Source organism: Uranotaenia lowii, chromosome 3, assembly GCF_029784155.1.
Source record: "Uranotaenia lowii strain MFRU-FL chromosome 3, ASM2978415v1, whole genome shotgun sequence".
Classification (NCBI taxonomy): domain Eukaryota; kingdom Metazoa; phylum Arthropoda; class Insecta; order Diptera; family Culicidae; genus Uranotaenia; species Uranotaenia lowii.
In genome coordinates, this window is record NC_073693.1 from 349,979,421 (window position 1) to 349,987,681 (window position 8,261).

General features: G+C 29.3%; 1 long non-coding RNA gene across 1 annotated transcript; it reads left to right on the forward strand.

Annotated features, from left to right (window-relative positions):
- Positions 1–5,804: 5,804 nt before the first annotated feature.
- On the forward strand, positions 5,805–6,760 carry LOC129758326 (uncharacterized). Its single transcript, XR_008739950.1, has 4 exons — positions 5,805–6,002; positions 6,062–6,140; positions 6,209–6,275; positions 6,363–6,760. It is a non-coding gene; the product is annotated as an uncharacterized LOC129758326 (long non-coding RNA).
- The last annotated feature ends 1,501 nt before the right edge of the window (positions 6,761–8,261 follow it).

An 8,261-nucleotide genomic window follows, 5' to 3' on the forward strand; every position in this document is an offset into this window, starting at 1 on the left:
ATTTTTGTAACTTTTGTAATTTTTGTATTTTTTTCTAATTTTTGTAATTTTTGTGATTTTTGTCATTTTTGTAATTTTTGTTATTTTTGTAATTTTTGTAATTTTTGTAATTTTTGTAATTTTTGTAATTTTTGTAATTTTTGTAATTTTTGTAATCTTGGAAATTTTTTTAATTTTTTTAATTTTTTTAATTTTTGTAATTTTTGTCATTTCTGTATTTTTTGTCATTTTTGTTATTTTTGTGCCTTTTTCTGTATTTTTTGTTATTTTTGTAATTTTTGTTATTTTTGTGCCATTTTTGTGTGATTTTTGTGTCATTTTTGTGTCGTTTTTGAGTCATTTTTGAGTCATTTTTGAGTCATTTTTTGTGTCATTTTTAAGTCATTTTTGTGTCATTTTATTGTCATTTTTTATGTGATTTTGTGGCATTTTGTGGCATTTTTTCCATTATTGTGTCATTTTTGTGTCATTTTTTGAGTCATTTTGAAGTCAATTTAGTGTCATTTTTGTGTCATTTTTGTGTCATTTTTGTGTCATTTATGTGTCAATTTTGTGTCATTTTTGTTTCATTTTTGTCATTATTGTGTCATTTTTGTCATTTTCATTATTTTTGTAATTTTTGTAATATTTGTCATTTTTGTAATCTTTGAAATTTTTGTAATTTTTGTAATTTTTGTAATTTTTGTAATTTTTGTAATTTTTGTAATTTTTGTAATTTTTGTAATTTTTGTAATTTTTGTGTCATTTTTGTAATTTTTGTAATTTTCGTAATTTTTGTAATTTTTGTAATTTTAGTAATTTTTGTCATTTTTGTCATTTTTGTCATTTTTGTCATTTTTGTCATTTTTGTCATTTTTGTAATTTTTGTCATTTTTGTCATTTTTGTCATTTTTGTCATTTTTGTCATTTTTGTCATTTTTGTCATTTTTGTCATTTTTGTCATTTTTGTCATTTTTGTCATTTTTGTCATTTTTGTCATTTTTGTCATTTTTGTCATTTTTTGTCATTTTTTGTCATTTTTGTCATTTTTGTCATTTTTGTCATTTTTGTCATTTTTGTCATTTTTGTCATTTTTGTCATTTTTGTCATTTTTGTCATTTTTGTCATTTTTGTCATTTTTGTCATTTTTGTCATTTTTGTCATTTTTGTCATTTTTGTCATTTTTGTCATTTTTGTCATTTTTGTCATTTTTGTCATTTTTGTCATTTTTGTCATTTTTGTCATTTTTGTCATTTTTGTCATTTTTGTCATTTTTGTCATTTTTGTCATTTTTGTCATTTTTGTCATTTTTGTCATTTTTGTCATTTTTGTCATTTTTGTCATTTTTGTCATTTTTGTCATTTTTGTCATTTTTGTCATTTTTGTCATTTTTGTCATTTTTGTAATTTTTGTCATTTTTGTCATTTTTGTCATTTTTGTCATTTTTGTCATTTTTGTCATTTTTGTCATTTTTGTCATTTTTGTCATTTTTGTCATTTTTGTCATTTTTGTAATTTTTGTCATTTTTGTCATTTTTGTCATTTTTGTCATTTTTGTCATTTTTGTCATTTTTGTCATTTTTGTCATTTTTGTCATTTTTGTCATTTTTGTCATTTTTGTCATTTTTGTCATTTTTGTCATTTTTGTCATTTTTGTCATTTTTGTCATTTTTGTCATTTTTGTCATTTTTGTCATTTTTGTCATTTTTGTCATTTTTGTCATTTTTGTCATTTTTGTCATTTTTGTCATTTTTGTCATTTTTGTCATTTTTGTCATTTTTGTCATTTTTGTCATTTTTGTCATTTTTGTCATTTTTGTCATTTTTGTCATTTTTGTCATTTTTGTCATTTTTGTCATTTTTGTCATTTTTGTCATTTTTGTCATTTTTGTCATTTTTGTCATTTTTGTCATTTTTGTCATTTTTGTCATTTTTGTCATTTTTGTCATTTTTGTCATTTTTGTCATTTTTGTCATTTTTGTCATTTTTGTCATTTTTGTCATTTTTGTCATTTTTGTCATTTTTGTCATTTTTGTCATTTTTGTCATTTTTGTCATTTTTGTCATTTTTGTCATTTTTGTCATTTTTGTCATTTTTGTCATTTTTGTCATTTTTGTCATTTTTGTCATTTTTGTCATTTTTGTCATTTTTGTCATTTTTGTCATTTTTGTCATTTTTGTCATTTTTGTCATTTTTGTCATTTTTGTCATTTTTGTCATTTTTGTCATTTTTGTCATTTTTGTCATTTTTGTCATTTTTGTCATTTTTGTCATTTTTGTCATTTTTGTCATTTTTATCAATTTTATCATTGCTGTCATTTTTGTCATATTTGTCATTTTTGTCATTTTTGTCATTTTTGTCATTTTTGTTATTTTTGTCATTTTTGTCATTTTTGTCATTTTTGTCATTTTTGTCATTTTTGTCATTTTTGTCATTTTTGTCATTTTTGTCATTTTTGTCATTTTTGTCATTTTTGTCATTTTTGTCATTTTTGTCATTTTTGTCATTTTTGTCATTTTTGTCATTTTTGTCATTTTTGTCATTTTTGTCATTTTTGTCATTTTTGTCATTTTTGTCATTTTTGTCATTTTTGTCATTTTTGTCATTTTTGTCATTTTTGTCATTTTTGTCATTTTTGTCATTTTTGTCATTTTTGTCATTTTTGTCATTTTTGTCATTTTTGTCATTTTTGTCATTTTTGTCATTTTTGTCATTTTTGTCATTTTTGTCATTTTTGTCATTTTTGTCATTTTTGTCATTTTTGTCATTTTTGTCATTTTTGTCATTTTTGTCATTTTTGTCATTTTTGTCATTTTTGTCATTTTTGTCATTTTTGTCATTTTTGTCATTTTTGTCATTTTTGTCATTTTTGTCATTTTTGTCATTTTTGTCATTTTTGTCATTTTTGTCATTTTTGTCATTTTTGTCATTTTTGTCATTTTTGTCATTTTTGTCATTTTTGTCATTTTTGTCATTTTTGTCATTTTTGTCATTTTTGTCATTTTTGTCATTTTTGTCATTTTTGTCATTTTTGTCATTTTTGTCATTTTTGTCATTTTTGTCATTTTTGTCATTTTTGTCATTTTTGTCATTTTTGTCATTTTTGTCATTTTTGTCATTTTTGTCATTTTTGTCATTTTTGTCATTTTTGTCATTTTTGTCATTTTTGTCATTTTTGTCATTTTTGTCATTTTTGTCATTTTTGTCATTTTTGTCATTTTTGTCATTTTTGTCATTTTTGTCATTTTTGTCATTTTTGTCATTTTTGTCATTTTTGTCATTTTTGTCATTTTTGTCATTTTTGTCATTTTTGTCATTTTTGTCATTTTTGTCATTTTTGTCATTTTTGTCATTTTTGTCATTTTTGTCATTTTTGTCATTTTTGTCATTTTTGTCATTTTTGTCATTTTTGTCATTTTTGTCATTTTTGTCATTTTTGTCATTTTTGTCATTTTTGTCATTTTTGTCATTTTTGTCATTTTTGTCATTTTTGTCATTTTTGTCATTTTTGTCATTTTTGTCATTTTTGTCATTTTTGTCATTTTTGTCATTTTTGTCATTTTTGTCATTTTTGTCATTTTTGTCATTTTTGTCATTTTTGTCATTTTTGTCATTTTTGTCATTTTTGTCATTTTTGTCATTTTTGTCATTTTTGTCATTTTTGTCATTTTTGTCATTTTTGTCATTTTTGTCATTTTTGTCATTTTTGTCATTTTTGTCATTTTTGTCATTTTTGTCATTTTTTTCATTTTTGTCATTTTTGTCATTTTAGTATTTTTTTTTATTTTTTTTATTTTTGTCATTTTTTTTTTGTCATTTTTGTCTTTTTCGCTATTTTTGTCATTTTTGTCATTTTTGTCATTTTTGTCATTTTTTTTATTTTTGTCATTTTTGTCATTTTTGTCATTTTTGTCATTTTTGCCATTTTTGTCATTTTTGTCATTTTTGTCATTTTTGTCATTTTTGTCATTTTTGTCATTTTTGTCATTTTTGTCATTTTTGTCATTTTTGTCATTTTTGTCATTTTTGTCATTTTTGTCATTTTTGTCATTTTTGTCATTTTTGTCATTTTTGTCATTTTTGTCATTTTTGTCATTTTTGTCATTTTTGTCATTTTTGTCATTTTGTGTCATTTTTGTCATTTTTGGCATTTTTGTGTTTTTGGTGTAATTTTTGTGTCATTTCTGTGGCATTTTTGAGTCAGTTTTGTGACATTTTTGTGTCATTTTTCTTTAATTTTTTTGTCAGTTTTGTTATTTTTTTATTTTTGTTTTTTTTGTAATTTTAATCATTTTTGTCATTTTTGTTATTTTTGTGCAAGCGCACAAATGGCCAGACCTTATTGCCTCTTTCTAAATTAATGTCAAACAGTTGGTTCAAACTCCCTCTTTAGAAGTGAACTTAAGCGTCGAGTCAATGAAAATGACGCTCACTAGACACTATTTTATCCGCTCTGTTACTCGACCTGTTAAAGAAAGGTAGAAAAGAGGACAGACACGGATGGATTCCGCGGATAAATGCACTTCATCTGGCACCGTTTTTTTAAAATCCATCCAGTATTGGTTGGTGCCTTGCTGGTCTGCTGGAAAGAATTTGGCAAGTGCCAAATGTGCCAAATGATTTGCATGAATGGGTGGTGCAATTTTTGAGCTAGACACTCACTAAGTGTCGCGGAGGCAATTAATTCGAAACATGATTTTGCCCTAAGAATGCTATTAATTAATGTTTCAAAAGAAAGAGCGAACGACGAGACGTTTGATGAAAGGATATAGACAGAATCAAACGAACATGAAGTTTGAGGTAATTTGTATTAGAAAAGCGTACTTTCGGTTGAGAGTGAATAATTTACTGTCATCTGATGTCAATTTATTACAACATACCATGAATACTAGATGTTGATTTTACTCCACGAAATCGATTTTCCTAAAATAATAAGCAACAGTAGGCTGTAAAGAATGTGTTTTACATCATCATTCGACCATTCGAAATGATTGATTATTTGGGGGCTACTTTTTTCCGGCGAGTTTGATTGATCGTCACATTCCCCCTTCACATCTCCCTTTCGTTCTCGTTTTGTCATTTCACTTTCCCCAAATCGATGTCACCGAAAATTACCCGGGTGTTTGTCGATTTTTCTACCTCGGGGGGCGTCCTCCTGCTCACCACCAACAACCAAGACGACAGACGCGAACATTTCTCAAATAAGTAGCGCATTCTCGTTGTTGGGAATCATCATGTGCGGGGGCCGCGCTTGCCGGTCAAAAACATTGCACTGTTGCGTTTGCCTGCTTCTCCTTCTTCTTCAAGACAGTCAGCAGTGCAGCAGTGGTCGGAATTCGGCTGAAAATGCTTTCAACCAAGATGCTAGAATTCTGCCAAACAGTTTTTTGGTGGACGAATGTAGGCTGAGAGGCATGTGTTAATCAATTCGAAACAAACATTTTTTTAACAATCTCATTTTAAAATTTGAAAATCAGTTGAGACGAAAATTTGAATCCTTGAAGATGGTGTCAATTGAAACCGAAACGTTAAAAAAATAAATTCAGTTTGTTTCATTTTTTGGGAACCAGATTCAACCATGGCGTAGCATAGATTGAAATGTTATCTAATTTTAGATGCAACAAAATAAGGTTCCCTTGCTTCGGTGCTCGGTTGAATCCCGTTTGTAACCTTCCGTTACATATATTTTTGTGTGGCTCCGCCACAAAATCGAATCATCCCTGTCCTTTACGGAAAAACAACAAATGTCACCCAAAATAACGGCTAACTTCACCCAACCCAACTGTCATTCCGCACAGGCACTCTCTTTCTATGAGTGATCCATAGGCGTCGTGCTCAACCAGGGACGTCACGGGGAAGTGTGTGCACCCAGAGAACGACGCACCGTGTAAATTTGCTTCCGAATATGTATGTATGTGTGTCGGTCCATTGAAAGTAGAGTCTCGCAAATATCCTCACTGCAGAACATGTTCTTTCTGTCTGTGATCTCGTTAGAGGAAACATGTGCGCGTCGTGTGGAGTAAATGTAAATTTCTATAAAATTTGTGGTGTAAACTGATTAATATATTTCTTAACGTATTCTAGCGTAAATAAAAGTACAGAAAATTACACGTATTACAAACACGAAAAAGTAGTACGGTGCGGTTATTAGAAAATTAGTACGGTTGGTAAACAAAAACATAAAAACGTGTACAAGCACATGTTAAAACTTAAATGTAATTAATGTTATAGATAACGAATTGTTAAAAGAACATAAATAGTGTGAACTGAACTAAACAACAAACACAACAAAGAAAAGGTAAATAATCAAACAATCGACAAACTAAATTTGTAAATCACGTGGACAATGTAAGCTCGAATGTCACTGGTATCTAACCCTTGGCAGGTCCGAGAGGGCCTTTTCTTATTTTATCGGCTAATTATCCAGCTGAAAACACACGGCAACATCTAAAAACAACCAAGAAACCCAGACAGAAAACCCGAAACATAACCTTGCTCAAGGTTATCAGTAAAAACCATCCGGTTGAATCAGGCCCGCAACATAACCTTGCCGTTTTGAGGTTACGGACGAAAACCATCCGGTGGTACAAGGCTCCTCCGACTGCACAAGTCCGGAATCACAACCAGCAAGCATCGGGTGCTTCCGGGACGCCGGAAGACGCCTGTTGTGAATCCGGGTTTGCCGTTTGGAACAACAACATCTATGTGTCCGTCTGATTGTCCACCGATCGTGCGGTCTGTAGCAGCTCCAGTTAAGTCCCGTGTCAAACAATAACATTAACCGCAAGTATGCCTATGTAAAAGTATGTTACGTCACAATTAAAACCACTTATGTAAAAATAAACACCCCAACATAATGTAAAAACTCGAAAACAGGCAGTACTTAGGATTATTTGGTTGATTTACACCCTTTATTAATTCGATCTCGTTTCCATCCATCACTCTAGCGATATCCATTCGTGAAATTACATGTTCTGTGTCCGCGTTTTGAGTAACATGTAAATATACTGGACCTGGGTGCAAGCATGAGAGGTAATCACCCGTGTACGCCCCTGGTAGACTCGATTCTGATTGGATCACCCTGCTGCGAGTTCCGCGGAAAGAAAGTGTCGCGTTGCATAAAACATCAAAACGACCCTGAGTTCCCATTTGTTTACCTTTCCCAAATCCCCACCCACTGAGCTAACTCGGTGTTACAATTGGCGCCCGCAAAAAAATCTACTTACGATAAATTTTCCCAGAACCCCGGAGGGAGGAATGATAACAGTTCCTGTTAAGCTTTAGGATCGTTCTCCAAACGATAGTGAACCCGATAATAGTTTTGAGCTGATGAATATGTTGTTACGGAACCGGATTAACGATCATATGAAAATGTTACAGCACCGAATTGTTTGCATTGGCCAAACCAGAAAAGTTTTTCCATGGCCTGTTAGGAAAAAATCATCGACCAGTGCAATAATGTATTGTTTAAACAGTATTCTAAAAACCTGTGTTGTTAAAAAAGTTTTCATCGCACTTCTACGAAAAATCAAAATTACTTTTTACTATTATTTTTTGTGTTTCAGATTGATATTTCGAGTGGATCATACTGAACCGAAAAGATACTTAGAATGGTATCAAAATGTGGTAAAGTAGCATTCGGATGATGAAGAAAACTTGTACAAATTGTAAATATTTTTTCAACTAATTTTATTTTATATTATTTTCATATTGTATCAAATTAGTTTAACGAGTTTATTGAACAATATCATTGGTGAAATTGACTTTTGAAGTGTCTCTAAAAACACTTCAAGTTCACCCAAAACATTTTTTGTAATATATTTTGTTATATTAATTAGAAATAGAAAATTTAACACAATTTACCAAGTGTTACTATCTAGAACGGAAGATTCAAAAATTCATGCATATTCAAAAATACAGAGAAACCAACAATCAAATTTACACAACACATTTCATTTAATAGCAATTCACTTTTCCGTACTATAATCATTTTTTCTCCCAATTTTTTCCTTCCATGTAAATATTTCTTTTCCTGTAAATAAGAATAAGTTAAATCATTATATTTTTCCAACATATTCTAAATTTTCTAATGCTAAGATCGTTTTTTTTTCCTTTAAACATCTAAATCACCTTTGTGATTGAAATAAGATTTGATTGGAAGTATTTTTCGTTATAAAAGATTTCATTTACCATTTTTCCAAGACCTATGTGAGGTCTAACTGAGCGCAATGCCAAATGTGAACCCTACACGAATCAATCAAATCATGCTTCAAACATGGGACAC